Source organism: Mustelus asterias, chromosome 12 (genome assembly GCF_964213995.1).
Source record: "Mustelus asterias chromosome 12, sMusAst1.hap1.1, whole genome shotgun sequence".
Classification (NCBI taxonomy): Eukaryota; Metazoa; Chordata; class Chondrichthyes; order Carcharhiniformes; family Triakidae; genus Mustelus; species Mustelus asterias.
In genome coordinates, this window is record NC_135812.1 from 28,677,280 (window position 1) to 28,696,459 (window position 19,180).

At 47.3% G+C, this 19,180-nt stretch overlaps 1 protein-coding gene and 1 pseudogene across 2 annotated transcripts in view; both read left to right on the top strand.

Moving 5' to 3' along the window:
- Window positions 1-7,203: 7,203 nt before the first annotated feature.
- asl (argininosuccinate lyase) overlaps window positions 7,204-19,180 on the top strand; it is a 109,977-nt gene continuing 98,000 nt past the window's right edge. The window contains exons 1-2 of one of the 2 annotated variants that reach the window (XM_078224977.1): window positions 7,204-7,663; window positions 15,078-15,207. The gene's annotated coding sequence lies outside the window, so the exon portion shown is untranslated. The remainder of the gene's footprint in view (window positions 7,664-15,077; window positions 15,208-19,180) is intronic. The other variant, XM_078224979.1, reaches the window with a different exon arrangement.
- On the top strand, window positions 16,275-16,715 carry LOC144501881 (histone H2A-like; annotated as a pseudogene).

Here is a 19,180-nt window from a genome sequence, read left to right on the forward strand (position 1 = left end):
ATAAACATTCAGCAACAAGCATATGATTGTATGTGTGGAATCTGTCTGTGTGGAGTTTGCACATTCTCCTCGTGTCTGCGTGGGTTTCCTCCGGGTGCTCCGGTTTCCTCCCACAGTCCAAAGATGTGCAGGTTAGGTTGATTGGCCAGGTTAAAAATTGCCCCTTAGAGTCCTGAGATGCGTAGGTTAGAGGGATTAGCGGGTAAAATATGTGGGGATAGGGCCTGGGTGGGATTGTGGTCGGTGCAGACTCGATGGGCCGAATGGCCTCCTTCTGCACTGTAGGGTTTCTATGTTTCTATGTTTCTATGAATCCCTCTGTAACTTGAACTTCATCAATAATAGTTGTCTTTCTCTGTAACTATTCACAGCTTCAAGCAGTTAACTGTCATCCATTTCCCCGAAGCTAAAGAGCCTCGATACCTTAGACACTAGCTGCATTAAAGAATCCCTACAGTGCAGAAGAAGGCCATTCAGCCCATTGAGCCTGCACCAACAACAATCCCACCTAGGCCCTATCCCTGTAACCCCAAGTATTTACCCTGTTAGATTCCCTGACACTAAGGGGCAATTAAGCATGACCAATCAACCTAATCCACACATCTTTGGAGTGTGGGATGAAACCGGAAAATCCGGAGGAAACCCATGCAGACATGCGGAGAATGTGCAAACTCCACACAGTCACCTGACGCCGGAATTGAACCCAGGTCCCTGGCGCTGTGAGGCAGCAGTGCTAACCACTGTGCCACAATGCCGCCCTGACTGAATTAATTTTATTCCACCTCTTCAGTTTACTTACCGGTTTAATTCCAAATATCTATAAATGAATGAATAGACCTATTCTGGAAGAGCTTGATAAAATTCTTTAATGCTTGATAAATTTGTTTGATAACCACAGATTCAGGTCCACATGAGGATAATATGTAACAGTGATTGAATCAGATGGACATATACCAGTTAAAAAACTAGTTTGATGCTATAAGTTGAACTAGGGATACCAGATTGCTTTGTGTTTACGAGAACTACCCAATTGGATTGCTGTCTAAAATTCACCACTTACAATGTAAATCAAAATGGGAGTAGCCACTTGATAGAGTTTTTAAAAAGCTGTTTAACAGAAACACAGAAAGCTGGAAATCAGTGCATCGGAAGAGCCACACGGAAACAGTCCTGAATAGCCAGTCTCCGCTAAGCAAATACAGGGGGTCCAGGCTGACACTGCCAAGGTGCCAATGCCCAGGGGGCACCACCATTCCGCTGCTGCCTGACCCTCTGGAGGGCCCCAATTGCTCCCCCATCACTCCAGCGGGGTCAGGCCGCTAGCTCCCCAAAAGTAGGAGCTACAGTAATCCCCACTGGAGTGAACCACTCTGGTGGTGGTTGGGGGGGGGGGGGGGGGGGGAGTGATGCTATCAGCAATCATATTTAAAATATATGGAGGTGCTCGTTTAAATAATTTATGCGCCTCCCAACCGATTTCTGGCGCAGCGCTTACGCCGCTGGAAATCCGGTGCTGGGAGATGCTATCTGGGGGGCCACCCAGCACAGATCCCGCGGATCGGACGCTGCTATAGCGCAGCGAGATGGGAGAATGCATCGCCTCCCCACTCACCCCCCCCCCTCCCCCCCAAGATGTTGTAATGCAGTTCCTCGGTGCAGCCATTTCTTTATCTTTTTAGGGATGGAACAATCTTCTGACACCTAATAACTTGCCTTTTGCCCCTAGGGCACACCCAGAATGTTTATTATCTGAAAAACATATACTTTATTCATAAAATATCTGCAAGAACATAACAAACATTTCAAAATGACCTTCACAGAAAGTGCACTAATATTCAGGATTCCTACACAGGTCATGTTGCATCGAGAGGTGCTTCAATACAGTCAAGGGAACATTACAAACATTTCAAAATGACCATCACAGAAAGTGCAATGGTATTTAAGTTGTCTACATAGGTCAAGTTGCACTCTGAAGTGCTTGAGTATAATTGTGATAATGTACTATTCACCGTACACATTTAATACGAGTCATACAGCCCGAGGGGTTTGACACAATTTCCAGCCGCTTGGTTCACTATGGCTGAAAGGTCTTATAGTAAGAAGTCTCACTTCTGACTTCTTAATGTGTCCACCCCAGTCCAATGACGCATCTCCACATCATGAAAGGTGTTAGACAGCGCCCTTTCCCCATTGCGCCTCTGCGGCTGCAGCCCCGAGCTTGTGCATAGAAGGAAAAGCACTCTCAGTGCCTTGACCTGCAACAGGACTGTGTTATTGGCCCCGTTGTTCTATGATTATCACCATATTGCAGCGATACTCTTTTTCCTCTATCATCCTTTTTCATCCCCCGTCCCCATTCACCGCCAAACTCTTCACCCCTTCCTCCCAAATTAACCGCGACCTTCTCCTGAATATCGTCACTATAATTCAAAAGCACTTAATTGGCTCCAAAGCATTTTGGGAGTTGCGAAAGCTCCGATGTAAATGCAAATTATCCCTCTCTCTTTCTTTCCCCACTGCCCTGTTCATGTTGCCTCCTCCTCTTTGCCTTCAATGCAACCTCGGACTTCTCCACACACGCCCCTGAGTCGAGACCAGAATTATAATGCTCGGTCATGCCTGTCAGCAAATATTTGCTGAACTTGGTACCATTCAGAACTCTTTCCCAATGTGATTTAAAACTGATAATGGGGAAATAGGTGCATGTGGGCAATGTGATTGATAGAATCGGAAATGAATTAGCAGAAACTGTGTGTGCAAAATGAAACAGAATAGTTGTTTGAGTAATAATGGGAAGTTTATGACTAGCCAGCAACATTTAGTTGACTGAAATAAATTAACTAGTTTTCGTAATCTGTGGCAATAATGCCGCAGAAAATCAGCGCCCTTCAGAATCCTTATGACTGCCATAGCCTGGAAATGGCTGTGAGCAATGTTATTGTACAAATGTTCGCTGCACCGATATTAAATTCCTCTCTCCTCCCTGAATATAAGTTCTAACCTTTCAAAATAAATAGGAGAATAAGAAATTTAATATGAACATGTCGTACAGTCATATGGTCACGTCACTCTGTCTCCAAGATCATATGACACCGATGGATAATTTTAGAAAAGATGTTTGCATTATTTATTAATCAGGAAATAAGGCATGCGAGCTTCATTTGATATTCATTTCTGAAATTTTGTTCCTTTGAATGTCATTTGAAGGTCATAGATATTACTGCTGAGGAAATGCCCAGGAATATAATTGTTAATCGTTGTGGTTCTGGTATGAACATTAAACCCACTGATGCAACATGCGCTGTTCATGAGCATGTGCATGCAAATTGGTAACTGTTTTACTTTGAATAGATTAATCCCCATTTTAAAAATAGCACGCAGGGGAATTCAGTGTGGGCGCACTGGTTATTCATCTGACACCTCTGAAAGTCTGATCACCCTGTTACATCGCATGAAGTGAGGTACCACGTGGACATCGGGAACTGGCAGCGTGACAGTGAGAAGTCACCTTGGGCACCAAGGAACAAAAGAAGAGCTGCCAACTTCACAGAGCCTGACTTGTCCCACTAAAGGAGATCCAGAGCAAGGGAACAAGCTATTTGCAGGCAGAGGGTAGATGCCCAGTAAGCAGGCATGATGCTCTTTCTGGAGAGAGACTGCTGTGAACATAATGAGACCAATGGTTGCTACGCATCCTGCTGTAGGGTCCTCATGGGCTTGGGGCCATGTTGGAAGGACAACCTCAGTCGCAAATCATAGAGTCATAGAGGTTTACAGCATGGAAACAGGCCCTTCGGCCCAACTTGTCCATGCCGCCCTTTTTTAAAAAATTCCTAAACTAATCCCAATTGCCCACATTTGGCCCATATCCCTCTCTACTCATCTTACCCATGTAACTGTTTAAATGTTTTTTAAAAGACAAAATTGTACCCGCCTCTACTACTACCTCTGGTAGTAGACAGTATATGATGTGGAGATGCCGGCGTTGGACTGGGGTAAACACAGTAAGAAGTTTAACAACACCAGGTTAAAGTCCAACAGGTTTATTTGGTAGCAAAAGCCACACAAGCTTGTGGAGCTCCGAAAGCTTGTGTGGCTTTTGCTACCAAATAAACCTGTTGGACTTTAACCTGGTGTTGTTAAACTTCTTACTGAGTAGACAGTATAGTCAAGTGTCACTGGTATTCTTGACCCTCAGATAGTGGAAGCAGTGGCAGAGTGGTATTGTCTCTGGACTCATAATCCAGAGACCCAGGGCAAGATCAAGTTACCCTGGTTCAAATCCCACCACGGCAGATGGTGAAATTTGAGTTCAATAAAAATCTGGAATTAAAAGTCTAATGATGACCATGAAACCATTGTTGTAAAAACCCATCTGGTTCACTAATGTCCTTTAGGAAAAGAAATCTGCCATCCTCGCCCGGTCTGGCCTACATGTGACTCCAAATCGACAGCAATGTGGCTGATTCTCAAATGCCCTCTGGAATGGAGGGCACTTAGGGACGGGTAATAAATGCTGGCCCAGCCAGTGATGCTCACGTCCCATAAAATGAATAATGAAAACAAGTAATCGGCACAGCACAGAGATAGCTTATGAATGGCAATGAGAGTCACCATGATAAATACTGTAGTAATAAGTAGTATCTGTTGTGGATATAGGAGTGCACACTACAAATTACTTTATGATTTGAAGAACAGTGTTCTGAGCTATGTCTATTCTTGTGTTTGAGAGGATGGCTCCAAAACAATTTACTCAATCCCGCCTTATTTAACCATTGGCTCCTTGAGAGGCTAATCTATCATCAAAGGAATAAAGAGAGGGAGCTAACCCTTCATACAATCATAGAACCCCTACAGTGCAGAAGGAGGCCATTCAGCCCATCGAGTCTGCACCGACCACAATCCCACCCAGCCCCTATCCCCATAACCCTACCTAATAACCCTACTAACCTCCTGAAACTGAGGGTCAATTTAACATGGCCAATGCACCTAACCTGCACATTTTTGGACTGCGGGAGGAAACCGGAGCACCTGGAGGAAACCCACGCAGACACGGGGAGAATGTGCAAACTCCACACTGACAGTGACCCAAGCCGGGAATCGAACCTGGGTCCCTGGCGCTGTGAGGCAGCAGTGCTAACCACTGTGCCACCCAATACACTTTGCGGTGCTGCTTTGCCCTGCCTTTGCCTCCTTTCCCTCTGCCAGACATGGTGGTTCTTCACTCAGATCACTGCACACTATATATATTTTTGCCTATAAATCCTGTGTTTTGTTGAAGGAAGGTGGGTGGGGGGGGGGGGGGGAGGGTGGGGGGAGGGTGGTGTTGTGGGGGGGGCGTTGGGGGGTGGGGTGGGGGGGGTGGTAGGGGGTGGGATCTCGCCTCCTTCCAGCTGGGTCTCTGCGTACGTTCCCTGTGATGCATCATGTGTTGTCTCTGTTTTGTAAACATCAGTAAGAAGTCTCACAACACCAGGTTAAAGTCCAACAGGTTTATTTGGTAGCAAATACCATAAGCTTTCGGAGCGCTGCTCCTTCGTCAGATGGAATGGAAATGTGCTCTCAAACAGTGCACAGAGACACAACATCAAGTTACAGAATACTGATTAGAATGCGAATCCCTAAAGCCAGCCAGGTCTTAAAGGTACAGACAATGTGGGTGGAGGGAGCATTAAACACAGGTTAAAGAGATGTGTATTGTCTCCAGACAGAACAGCTAGTGAGATTCTGCAAGCCCAGGAGGCAAGCTGTGGGGGTTACTGATAATGTGACATAAATTCAGCCTTGGATCTTCAGGTAAGCATTCTTCAAGGCGTTCTTCACGACACACGACAGCACAGAGTCGCTGAGCAGAAACTGATAGCCAAGTTCCGCACACATGAGGACGGCCTAAACCGGGATGTTGGATTTATGTCACATTATCAGTAACCCCCACAGCTTGCCTCCAGGGCTTGCAGAATCTCACTAGCTGTTCTGTCTGGAGACAATACACATCTCTTTAACCTGTGTTTAATGCTCCCTCCACCCACATTGTCTGTACCTTTAAGACCTGGCTGGCTTTAGGGATTCACATTCTAATCAGTATTCTGTAACTTGATGTTGTGTCTCTGTGCACTGTTTGAGAGCACATTTCCACTCCATCTGACGAAGGAGCAGCGCTCCGAAAGCTTATGATATTTGTTACCAAATAAACCTGTTGGACTTTAACCTGGTGTTGTGAGACTTCTTACTGTGTTCACCCCAGTCCAACGCCGGCATCTCCACATTGTAAACATCAAGCAGGGATCTTTTACAAGAGAGACAGAGTGCTTATAATCTCAGTACAGGATCCGGCAATGTCTACAGTTGTCAGAGATTCCTCTTATTGATGGTGCGATTGGTTCAGCTCACTGAAGATCTAAAGCAGAGACAGCAACAAAGTTCAGGTGAAGATGAGCAAAGTGCAAGACAGTTGAACTGGCACCCAGAAAGCCGAGAAGTGGAAGGACTCTTTCAGACCAAGTGCTGCGTGCACCAGCACCGAGGAAGGGCTGGAGATCTTTGCTTTCATTGTTTGAAGGTATCTGAGCTTGCCTCTTTCATTGAATGGGCACTCCCCACTGCACCCTCGCCTGCTTGCCCTGGATGAGTTTCACACAATTCACAAAATCTGCACCCTGATCGTTCAAGCCAGAAGTCTCAGTTAAAGCAAAAAAAAAACAATTGCCAGCTTGAGTATTTGGATTACTTAGCCAACAGATCCACAGGGGTCCCCCACTTGCCTCCCGCTCCAGTGACACTCAGCTGTGGGTGGGATCGTGTTAGATTTCCGAGCCCACGTCACATTTCATGGCTTTGACCATCCCCCTTCCATCCCACCCTCCCGTATCTGAACCCTGAGCCCACTTCACTGTGGGCAATTAAAATTCATCCCCAGGCCTCGTCCTCAGTAACATAACAGTGAAGGTTATCAGTTGCTGTACCTCGGCCTGCTCGTTGCTCCATACTTGTGGCATACTGAAAACAAAATAAAAACTAATGAGCCTTGAGTTTATCCTCACTGACTGTTCTGATCTATATTTGTTGCAGTTGATGTTGTGCATTCTGATCAGGCAAGATCAGTGCAGAAGGGTGGGTGGGGTGGGGTGGAAGGGGGATGGTCAAAGCCATGAAATGTGACGTGGGCTCGGAAATCTAACATGATCTCACCCACAGCTGAGTGTCACTGGGGCGGGAGGCAAGTGGGGGACCCCTGTGGATCTGTTGGCTAAGTAATCCAAATACTCAAGCTGGCAATTGTGTTTTTTTTTGCTTTAACTGAGACTTCTGGCTTGAACGATCAGGGTGCAGATTTTGTGAACTGTGTGAAACTCACCCAGGGCAAGCAGGCGAGGGTGCAGTGGGGAGTGCCCATTCAACGAAAGAGACAAGCTCTGATCTTGTTAGTACCAAGGACCGAGCAGCTTTCACTGTGTTTCTTGGCTGCTGTTCAAAAGTTCAGTCGCAGAAACATTTCAGCTGAAATAACAGCTCTTTATTTTTACACTGCAGCTGTGTCCAGGAATCGTGGGTTTGTTTTCATATCATGACATTAATGACGCCCCAATTATCTGTGTGTTTTGATAGAGGACAGCATTTTCCTTTGGGGCTGTGCCCCTGCACTGGAACAGGACTTCTCCAACAGGTATGATCCCGCTGTACTTTTCTTCCTCAGTTTAATGATCATCTGTGTGGAGTTTGCACATTCTCCTCGTGTCTGCGTGGGTTTCCTCCGGGTGCTCCTGTTTCCTCCCACAGTCCAAAGATGTGCAGGTTAGGTTGATTGGCCATGCTGAAATTGCCCCTTAGTGTCCTGAGATGTGTAGGTTAGAGGGGTTAGCGGGTAAATATTTGGGGATATGGGGGTAGGGCCTGGGTGGGATTGTGGTCGGTGCAGACTCGATGGGCCGAATGGCCTCTTTCTGCACTGTAGGGTTTCCATGTTCTATCATGCTTGCAGCGGCTTGCAGTTCTGTTTGCATTCTCCACTAGAAACATCATGAACTAAGCAGAGGGACCATGGCGAAGTATTTCTGAAGGTCTAGACTTCCCTAGTTTCCTCCACAGAAAATGTTATGGGCCAAAATAAGAAATAGATTGGATGGAATGGTTATGGCCATTGTGTAAGGGGCTTGCCTTGACTTGCAGCACTAATTCCTGCGAGACAATTCAGCACCAGAAGAAATTCAATGACCTAACCAGGTTAGCCGAGGTAAGAAGTAAGGTTACTTTTTTTTAATTCATTCATGGGACATGGACGTTGCTGGCTGCCCAAGGGCAATTGAGAGTCAACCGTAGCTGCCCAAAGGCGGTTGAGAGTCAACCACATTGCTGTGGTTGACTCTCAACATGTAGGCCAGACCAGGTAAAGATGGCAAATTTCCTTCCATAGAGGACATTAGTGAACCAGATGGGTTTTTCCAACAATCAGCAATAGTTTCATGGTCATCAGTAGATTCTTAATTCCAGATATTTTGTTGAATTCAAATTCCACCATCTGCCATGCCGGGATTTGAACCCAGGTCCTCAGAACATTATAACATTAGCTGAGTTTCTGGATTAATTGTCTAGCGATAATACCACGAGGCCACCACCTCCCCTTGGTGACAATGCAATGTAATAAGGATGTTTTACATTTCCAGCACCTTGGCCTCCCTCTAAACACCTTTTACTTACCAGAGTTGACCATGAGTGATCGCAAGATCCTTCCTGCACTTTACTCTCCAATTACTGTTCCTTCACTCACTATCTGACAGGAAGAAAAGAAGTGAAAGCCTCAAATGATATTCCTTCATCTGTTATGACTCTGTTTAAGGGATGCTCAGGCAAGCAAAGGACATTTACATTGAATCCTTTATTCTAAATGTCAAAGTGGCCTAGAAGTAATGCATTTCATTAACTGCACTGTGGCAGCATTATTCAAAGGCCAGGGCTGCAACAACTCCATAATTCCAGAATGAACTTGAACTGAGGCAACCCTCCACTTCTCTCCTGAAGTTCACTGGTCAGATAGGAAATCCTTGCTTCGAGTTTGTGGAAGCCTGGGAATGTGTGTGGGTGGTCACTGGAACTGTCACAGAGCCTATACACACTTTCCTCCCTTATCTTCCTCTAAATAATAGAGTACGGGGAAATCCCTCATGGCCAAGATATTATCACTTAAAGATTTCAGAAATTAAGCTGCACAACAACAGGAAGAGTGCTCAACCAATGAGCAAGGGAGATATAAATAAACAAAGTAAATTACTTCAAGCAGAGTCGAAAAGAAAGTTCAAACAATCCTATGAAGGGTCTTTAACTCCAGCTTCACTCACCAACAGCAGCCACATGACAGTGCGAGATGCATCTGAAGGAAAGTCTTTTTAGGTGTTGTCAGGACAGTATTTCAACAGAATGCCTCACAAACCCTTTTCCCGCTTCAGGCCTCTCACAAGCTCTAACTGTTAAGACTTAGGTACAAAAAACATTTCTCCTCACTTCCATTCTGTTTCTCTCCTTTATAAGTTTGCTTTCAATCTCCTCGTCTCCCCTGTAAATTTCTCCTCCATTTTTGTTTCTTGCTCTCTCCCTCACGATTGTCTCACTTACACTTTAGTTTCTCTCCTCCCTTCCTTGTATCTTTCCCTGGGGTCTTTCCCTGGTCAATTATTCCGAAGAACATATCGCACCTTCATATCACCCTGAGTCCAGGCTTTCTTCAAAACTGTCTCCCTTATAAGAAGGGATAAAAGCATTGTTCCTGTTTTGCTCTGTGCTGAGTACCTCTCAAAGACGTGACTGCCTGACTGAATGTGCATTCAGTTCACGGTTCTGGTGTCAAAGAATAACAAAAGACAAAGTTTATTTTATTAGTGTCACAAGTAGGCTTACATTAACACTGCAATGAGGTTACTGTGAAATTCCCCTAGTCGCCACACTCCGGCACCTGTTTGGGTACACTGAAGGAGAATTTAGCATGACCAGTGCACCTAACCAACACATCTTTCGGACTTGTGGGAGGAAACCGGAGCACCCGGAGGAAGCCCATGCAGACACGGGGAGAACATGCAGACTCCACACAGACAATGAACCAAGCCGGGAATGGAACCCCGGTCCCTGGCGCTGTGAGGCAACAGTACTAACCACTGTGCCACCCTCAGGTAAGATATCAACTTCTGGCAAAGTCTAATTTAGTTGCTAAGGAAAAATATGAGCCAAAACTACAATACAATACTGAAAGATTTCTTTAGAGTTGTGGTGAACCATTGTTGGTTCCCACTAGGTAGTACTGAGCCAGGGTCTGGCCAGTACTACGAGTATGTATATATGTTGCTGTTGGGGTTAGGGATGGGTTGTTCTACTTGTTGCTGTTGGGGTTAGGGTTGGGCTGTTACACCTGTATTATAGTTATTATGGTACATCCCAGTCGGGCTCCGCCTCCTGGGGGAGGTATAAAGGTCACTGCTCTGTCTGGGACCCCTCAGTCTGGGATCGTGTACTATACATGGTAGCTTCGTTGTAATAGTAAATAAAAGCCTTTATTTCCTTGAGCATCTCAAGCCTCGTGTGTGATAACGCGCATCAATTTTATTTACTATTAATTAAACTCTCGTCGTTAAAAAAAAAGAAAACGATACAGAGAGTATGGAGCAAATGTTAAAACCCGAACGTCTTACACTGGATCCACGTGCGGCGGGCGCCTCTAACACCTTTGACCACTGGTTGAAATGTTTTGAGGACTACCTTGCAGCCTCCGCAGCGGTCACCACAGACGAGACAGACTCCGGGTCCTCCACGCGAGGGTAAGCGACACCGTATATCTCGCGATCCTTGCGGCCACCGACTACACAAGGGCCCTTGAGCTTCTTAAGAAGCGTTACATTAAACCGCCAAACGAGATGCATGCTCGATACCTCTTAGCCACTCGACGACGGCAGCCCGGCGAAACGACGGAAGAGTACGCGAATGAGCTCCTACAGCTAGCCAGGGGCTGTAACTGCAAAGCAGTGTCGGCAGACCAGAACATGAACGACCTCGCTCGAGATGCGTTTGTGGCGGGAATCGGATCATCTTATATCCAACTCAGACTGTTGGAGCAAGGTAATCTTGATCTCACTAAGTCGATAGAACTAGCGGATACGTTGGAGACGGCCTCCAAAAGCCTAGTATTGTATCCCGAAGACCACGTGGAGACAACGTGGCAGGAGCAGTCGCTGATCCCTCCTCGTCCCTCGGGTTCGAAAACCTGCGTGATGGCGTGCCCACACTCGGGCCTGACGACGGCAGCAGCTCCGGGCGGCCCGCGGTGTTACTTCTGTGGGGGAGTGAAGCACACTCGGCAGCGATGTCCCGCTAAAGCTGTGTTGAGCTCCGCCTGCGGTAAAAAGGGGCACTATTCGAAGGTATGCCGATCCAAACTTACTTCCAGGAACAGCAGTTCTGGAAGCCCGGTTCTTCATCGTCGGCATCGTCGAGGGTTTCGTCCACGTGCGAGGCCAGGACGCCGCCATTACAGTCGACGAAGTCGCAAGAGATGCACGACCACCAGGGGTCGCTGATTTTGGTGCCATCACCCACGTGCGATCTATGGGAGCAGCCATGTTGGTCGGCACCGACCGCGAACGACCAGCAGGGGTCATCTTCATCTATCTCAGCTGCCGGCAGTGGCGCTCACGAACCAACGGTGGCGTCGATCATCCTGGACCAGGCCAAGCCTCACAGACTCGACAAGTCTATGATGGACATTCGGGTAAACAAACACTTGATTTATTGTCTGTTTGACAGCGGGAGCACTGAGAGTTTTATTCACCCAGACGCTGTGAAGCGGTGTGGCCTCCAGATCCAACCTGTCAAACAGACGATTTCGATGGCATCAAGGTCCCGGTCTGTCACCGTGCTAGGGAGTTGTGTGGTAAATTTAACGGTGCAGGGCACGGTTTACGAGCGCTTCAAGCTCCTGGTGTTACTGTGCCTTTGCGCGCCAATACTCCTCGGACTAAATTTCATGGTCCACTTGAAGAGTGTAACCCTACAGTACGGTGGGCCACTCCCTCCACTTTCAGTGGGAGAACAGCAGCTTCCAAATTGCCCAACGCGCCCCGCTTGTAGCCTCTCGACGCTGAAGATTACCACACCCTCCCTGTTCCAGAATCTTGTGCCAGGCTGCAAGCCCATCGCGACTAAGAGTAGGCGTTACAGCGCTGAGAATCGGATCTTCATTCGATCTGAAGTTCAGCGGCTCCTCAAGGAAGGGATCATACAATCTAGCGCTAGTCCATGGAGAGTGCAGGTTGTGGTGGTCAAGAGTGGGAACAAACCCCGGATGGTCATTGACTATAGTCAGACCATTAATAGATACACGCAGCTGGATGCGTATCCCCTCCCGCGCATATCTGACATGGTCAACCAGATTGCGCAGTACCGGGTGTTCTCCACCATAGACCTCAAGTCTGCCTACCACCAACTCCCCATTCGCCCAGAGGACCGTCAATACACGGCCTTTGAGGCGGATGGTCGCTTGTATCACTTTCTCAGGGTTCCTTTTGGTGTCACCAATGGGGTCTCGGTCTTCCAGCGTGCTATGGACCGAATGGTGGACCATAACGGACTGCGGGCTACCTTCCCATACCTGGATAACGTCACCATCTGCGGCCATGACCAGCAGGACCACGACACAAATCTCCTTAAGTTCCTACGCACTGCATCTCGCCTGAATCTGACCTACAACAGGGAGAAGTGTGTATTTCGTACGCGCCGTTTAGCCATCCTCGTATACGTGGTGGAAAATGGGGTCATTGGCCCTGATCCAGACCGTATGCGTCCCCTCCTTGAACTTCCCCTGCCCAATAGCGCAAAAGCACTGAGAAGATGCTTAGGCTTCTTCTCTTACTATGCACAGTGGGTTCCCAATTACGCGGACAAAACCCGTCCGCTCATCAAGTCCACCTCTTTTCCCCTAACACCAGAGGCTCGATTAGCCTTTGATAAATTTAAAGCCGACATCGCGAAAGCCACGATGCACGCTGTTGATGAGTCCATCCCCTTTCAGGTGGAGAGCGATGCATCTGATTTCGCCCTGGCCGCCACACTTAACCAGGCGGGCAGGCCCGTCGCCTTTTTTTCCCGCACCCTCCAAGGCCCCGAAATTCGACATTCAGCGGTGGAAAAGGAGGCCCAGGCCATTGTGGAGGCCGTCAGGCATTGGCGCCATTACTTGGTGGGAAAACGGTTCACCCTGATCACGGACCAGCGGTCCGTGGCGTTCATGTTCAATAACACGCTGAGGGGCAAGATCAAGAACGACAAGATCTTGAGGTGGAGAATCGAACTCTCCACCTATAATTACGACATCATGTATCGTCCAGGGAAACTCAACGAGCCCTCGGATGCCCTGTCACGTGGAACATGTGCCAGTATACAGGAGGACCGTTTGCAGGCTCTCCATAATGACCTATGCCATCCTGGGGTCACTCGGCTCTACCACTTCGTAAAAGCTCGCAATCTGCCCTACTCGGTGGAGGATGTCAGGTCCATAACGAGAAGTTGTTGGGTATGTGCGGAATGGAAACCGCACTTTTACCGACCTGACCGGGCACAACTAGTCAAGGCCACCCGTCCCTTCGAAAGACTGAGTGTCGACTTTAAGGGCCCCTTTCCCTCGACAGATCGGAATGTGTACTTCCTCAACATCATTGATGAATACTCGAGATTCCCTTTTGTTATTCCCTGCTCTGATACATCCGCTGCCACGGTTACCAAGGCATTCCGTGATCTTTTTACTCTGTTCGGGTACGCCTGCTACATTCACAGCGATAGGGGCTCGTCGTTCATGAGCGATGACTTCAGGCAATACCTGCTCTCATACGGGATTGCCTCTAGTAGGACCACGAGCTACAACCCTAGGGGTAACGGACAGGTGGAACGTGAGAATGCTACAGTCTGGAAGGCTGTCTTACTGGCGTTGAAGTCAAAAAGCCTTCCAGTCTCCCGTTGGCAAGAGGTGCTCCCTGATGCGCTCCATTCCATACGCTCACTCCTGTGTACGGCAACCAACGCTATTCCTCTTGAGAGGCTGTTTTCATTCCCTCGGAAGTCTTCCTCTGGGATCTCATTACCGTCTTGGTTGACGTACTCAGGACCTGTCCTCCTGCGGCGACATGTAAGGGCCCGCAAGTCCGACCCGTTGGTCGAACAGGTCCATCTCCTCCACGCCAACCCTCAGTATGCCTCTGTGGCATACCCTGACGGGCGAGAGGACACGGTCTCGATTCGAGACCTGGCGCCAGCAGGGGACGTAGAAACCCCTGTCGCTCCCATACCTCCTGTTAGAGACCCCCCAACTATTGTTTCCCCTCCTGACACGGCGCGGGCAGCATCGGGACCATTACTTAACCCTTTTACTCCCGTGTACAGCTTGCCTGAGTCCAGGGGATGGTCACCACTTCAGGGCGTGTCGGAACTCAACGGATTATCATCACCTCGGGGTCTGCCGGCCCGTGAGACTGTGGAGGAACCGTTGGACATCGCCTTGGGGAGAACGCCACCGCGAGTGCCTACTCCGGTGTCATCACCGGTGTTGAGGAGGTCACAACAACGGTGCGGTCCCCCTGACCGTCTGAACTTATAGACTGATGACAAATTATTCTGTTTTTTTTGTACCCCGCCGGCCTTTGTCTTCAAAGGAGGGGTGAATGTGGTGAACCATCGCTGGTTCCCACTAGGTAGTACTGAGCCAGGGTCTGGCCAGTACTACGAGTATGTATATATGTTGCTGTTGGGGTTAGGGATGGGTTGTTCTACTTGTTGCTGTTGGGGTTAGGGTTGGGCTGTTACACCTGTATTATAGTTATTATGGTACATCCCAGCCGGGCTCCGCCTCCTGGGGGAGGTATAAAGGTCACTGCTCTGTCTGGGACCCCTCAGTCTGGGATCGTGTACTATACATGGTAGCTTCGTTGTAATAGTAAATAAAAGCCTTTATTTCCTTGAGCATCTCAAGCCTCGTGTGTGATAACGCGCATCAAGAGTATAAAGATTGGGGTGAGAGAGATGTATCTAATGTGCAATTTCCATTTCCACAGTCATTTCATGGGGAATTTTAATCTGATAAAGTGGCTGAGTTTCTGAGTGGATGGCAAGTTAAAAGAGCTAAAACCGACTTCAGCCTTTAACCTGGTGACCTGCAACACGTGGGAAGCACCTGTGGGACAGGTGAGTCTCCTATTCGAATATGTAAACTGCTCAGTTGTTGCTGCTTCAGCTCTGAGTTCTGACTATACCCGTGTGTGTAGTGTTTCCTGGGCTCACTGGAACTCTCCAGGGAAAACTGTTTGAGGAGGCAATGGGATTTAATGAGGCGGAGAACCTAACATGTTTCCAAACACTAAGCTCAGTGCTACTTTGGACCTCAGATTTGGAATGAAGATGAGCTCCTTTAGCAACACCAACAGCAGAAGGAGCAGCAGTCTTCTTCACAACCACTTGCCAGTCCAAAGCACAATGGGGAAGAACATGAAGCTCCAATTCAGAGGAGGTTAGAGCTTTAAGACAGATACATACAGACAGACTATAAGCTTCCTGTACATGACGGAGCACCCGGGGGAAAAGAGGTCCCTGTCAAGTAGTCATCAGACATTTGAGAAGAAGACCACCTGCCAATTAGATCAGGTGCAATGCATTACCAGTCAAAGTAAAAATAACCACAACCTTTTATTTCCTTGCCTCTGGCTGAGTTCACACAGGTCCAGGAAGACATTGACTGCACACACATGGTAATCAAGTCACACCTCAGATCATCCTCTCAGTGGTTTCCTTGGTGATCTTTTCTTCCCTTTAAAATTTAAACGCAAAACATAACAGTCTGAGCTGTTTTGATAAGTAATAGACTTATCTCCAGTCTAGTGGGATTTCCAGCTAATGTTCCAACTTCAAGGTGAGTTGTGGAATGAGTGTGAAGCTCAAGAATCCATCTGAAAAAGACCAGAAAATAGTCGCAATCTCTTGTCATGATGACAGGAAACTGTGACTGAGTGATAGCTACCTGCAATTTCACCAATTGGCCACAGACATATTGTACTGTTTAAAGAAGGTGTGTTAAAAAAAGACAAGGAAAGGTACTGTCCCAAAAAGAGCTGCCACAAGTCACCTGATGGATGATACTGTAAAGTTGATCACTTTTCTGGGAAGTTTCTACATGAAATACACTGCAGACCTGTTACATGCAATTTCACACTGGTGGGGTCAATGCCCATTTCAAAAAGGGACACTGTCCCTCAGGGATGTAGGGTCGTGGCAAAACCAGAGGTAAAGGGCGCACCAAGGCCAAGACCCATTCCTGCAAAGCCGGCATCCAGTTCCCTCTGGGACGCATCCATCGGCTGATGCACAAGGGCCACTGTGCCGAGTGGGTGGTCACCAGGGCCCTGGTCTACCTGACTGCCATGCTGGAGTACCTGACTGCCGAGATCCTCAAGCTGGCCAGCAGCGCAGCACAGGACAACAAGGAGACCCACATCATTCCCTACCATCTGCAGCTCACCATCCGCAATGACAAGAAGCTCAACAGCCTGGGTGGGGCCACCATCGCCTATGGCAGGATCCTACTCAACATCCAGGCCATGCTGCTGCCCAAGAAAACCAGACACCAAAGCAAGGTTTATGCCTGGAGGTGGTTGGAGGAACCAGATGAAAGAAAGAATTTCAAAAAGGGACGCTCTTGAAAGGAATGCAGTAAAGATGCAAAATGCTGGACTTTGATCAAATCATTGTGACGAGAGGTTGCTGTTTCTTCTGAAGGAAATCTTCAAAACGCAGCTAATAAAAATACAACAAAACTTACTCTAACTTATAAATCAAAGAAAGGGTTTAATAAAGAAACATAATTACTCCAAACTTGGGGCCTCGCCCTGGGCCACTCCAAGCTCTCCACAATTCTACACAGATTCTTATTTATAGTGAATCAGCTGGTCAGCTGACTATTACATCACTCTGTAATTGGTTCCATGGTTTACTGGGTTCAGCTGACCCTTACATCTTGTTCCCATTGGTCACATTACATCCAATACAAAGTTGTCACCGGTTACATTCTAACAGTTGCAACTATTTTCTGGTCGAATTCTAGGTGGACTCTTTAGCTCCACTCTCATTCTACAACTCACCCTGAAGTTTCCTCCAAGACTGGCAAAGGACTTAATTGTATATTCTTTTAACTTTCATTGAACTCTAACTTAGTTCCTTCTGAGGTTTTTGTGTACGTGTGACATTTTTATTATTTCTTTTCGGATTTAGTAAAATTATTCTTCCTTTGACTTACGAAAATCCAGTTTGATTGGATCCTCATTAACAAACAAATGCATTTGGATTGGAAATGGCAGAGATGGAGAAAATAAACCTTTAAAACCCTTGTTGCAGCCAGCTGAAGGGGCATAATTGAAGGGGAGCCAACAAACTGCTTCTCAGCCAGATATAACACTCCGAACCTTGACGTTTTTAATTTAAAATTTGATGTACTAAACTGACAGCGACGCTCATCCCAAGCACTACAGGAGGAGGGTCAAAGGGATATTCCCCAGTTTAAACTGGGATGCAGCTGGCCTGCAATCTCAATTCAGAGGCCGGAATTTTAGTGGCCCGCCCACCACGGGAATCCGAGCAGGCAGGGGGTGGAGCATGGGAAGGTCCGTTGACCACGAGCGGAATTCTACGGTTTTCGGATGAGCGAGGCTGTAAATTCCTGCCCAGAATGTTTAAATGTACAGAGCGATGGTTCCTTGATTCAGGTGTGTCTTCACCAGACAAGCAAGCCCTAAAAATTTGCTTAGCCATTGGGACAGAAGCTTAAGACAGTATGAACACCTCAGGACAAACAGCAGAAGAGCTAAAGCATCCCAAAAGTTAAAGTTTTAAGTTTTTATTTATTAGTCATAAGTAAGGCTTACATTAACACTGCAATGAAGTTACTGTGAAATTCCCCCAGTCGCCACAGTCCGGCGCCTGTTTGGGTCAATGAACCTAACCAGCATGTCTTTCAGAATGTGGGAGGAAACCGGAACACCCGGAGGAAACCCACACAGACACGGGGAGAACGTGCAAACTGCACACCTACAGTGACCCAAGCTGGGAATCGAACCCAGGTCCCTGGCGCTGAGGCAGCAGTGCTAACCACTGCGCCATTGGAAAACCAGTTCAGAATCAGTTTAAACTTCCGTATTCATTGATTAGAATTCAAATCATTTCGACATTCTGCAGCTGCAACCAATCACCTGCCCTGCTCTCTTTATGATGAGTTCATTAATTTATTTTTCTTAATTAGTTTATACTTAATAAACCTTACTGCTCCCAATGAGCTTCCCTGCTGCTACTTCCCATAAAGATTTACAATTACTGGTAAATTGCATGAGTTTTGAAAGATAAATGAACAAAATATTCACCAACAAATCACTTACCTGTTTCCCTGTGGCGTCACACTTTGATTGTTCTCAGAATGCGGCTGGTCCACAGATTGATTGCCCGCACTGCTTTGTGCTGTAAATTCCCTCTCTCTGCCCTTCTCCTGCTGTCTTCTGAGTCAAAGTCCCACCAAAAGATAAACCCTAAAATAAACAAGCCAGTAACACGGACAGAGATAGGTGGGAAATGTTGCTTTTCAGAAACTTTTACAGAATTACAGAGTGGTTACAGCACAGAAGGAGACCATTTGTTCCTTAGTATCTGCACTAGCTCTTCGAATGAGCAATGCACCTGGTACCATTGCCCCAATCACCATCACCACTGCCCCAGCTCTCCCCCCCACTCCCGCCTTCTTCCTGTGACCCTGCACATTATTCCTCTTCAGATAATGATCCAATCCCTTGCCGAATGCCTCGATTGAATCTGCCTCCACTGTATTCTCAGGTCGTGAATTCCAGATCTTAACCACCCACTGTGTAAAAAGGTTTCTTCCAATGTCTCCATCGCTTCTTTTGCCAATTACCTCACATGTGCTCTCTTTTCTCAATCCTTTCACAAATGGGAACAGTTTGCCCCAATCTACTCTGTCCACACCCCTCATAATTTTGAATACCTCCATCAAATTTCCTCTTGAGCTGTCCTTCCCCAAGGAAGACAAGCCCAACTTCTCCAATCTATCTTCATAACTGAAGATCCTCATCTCTGCAACCAACCCTGTGAAGCTTTTAAGTATTTC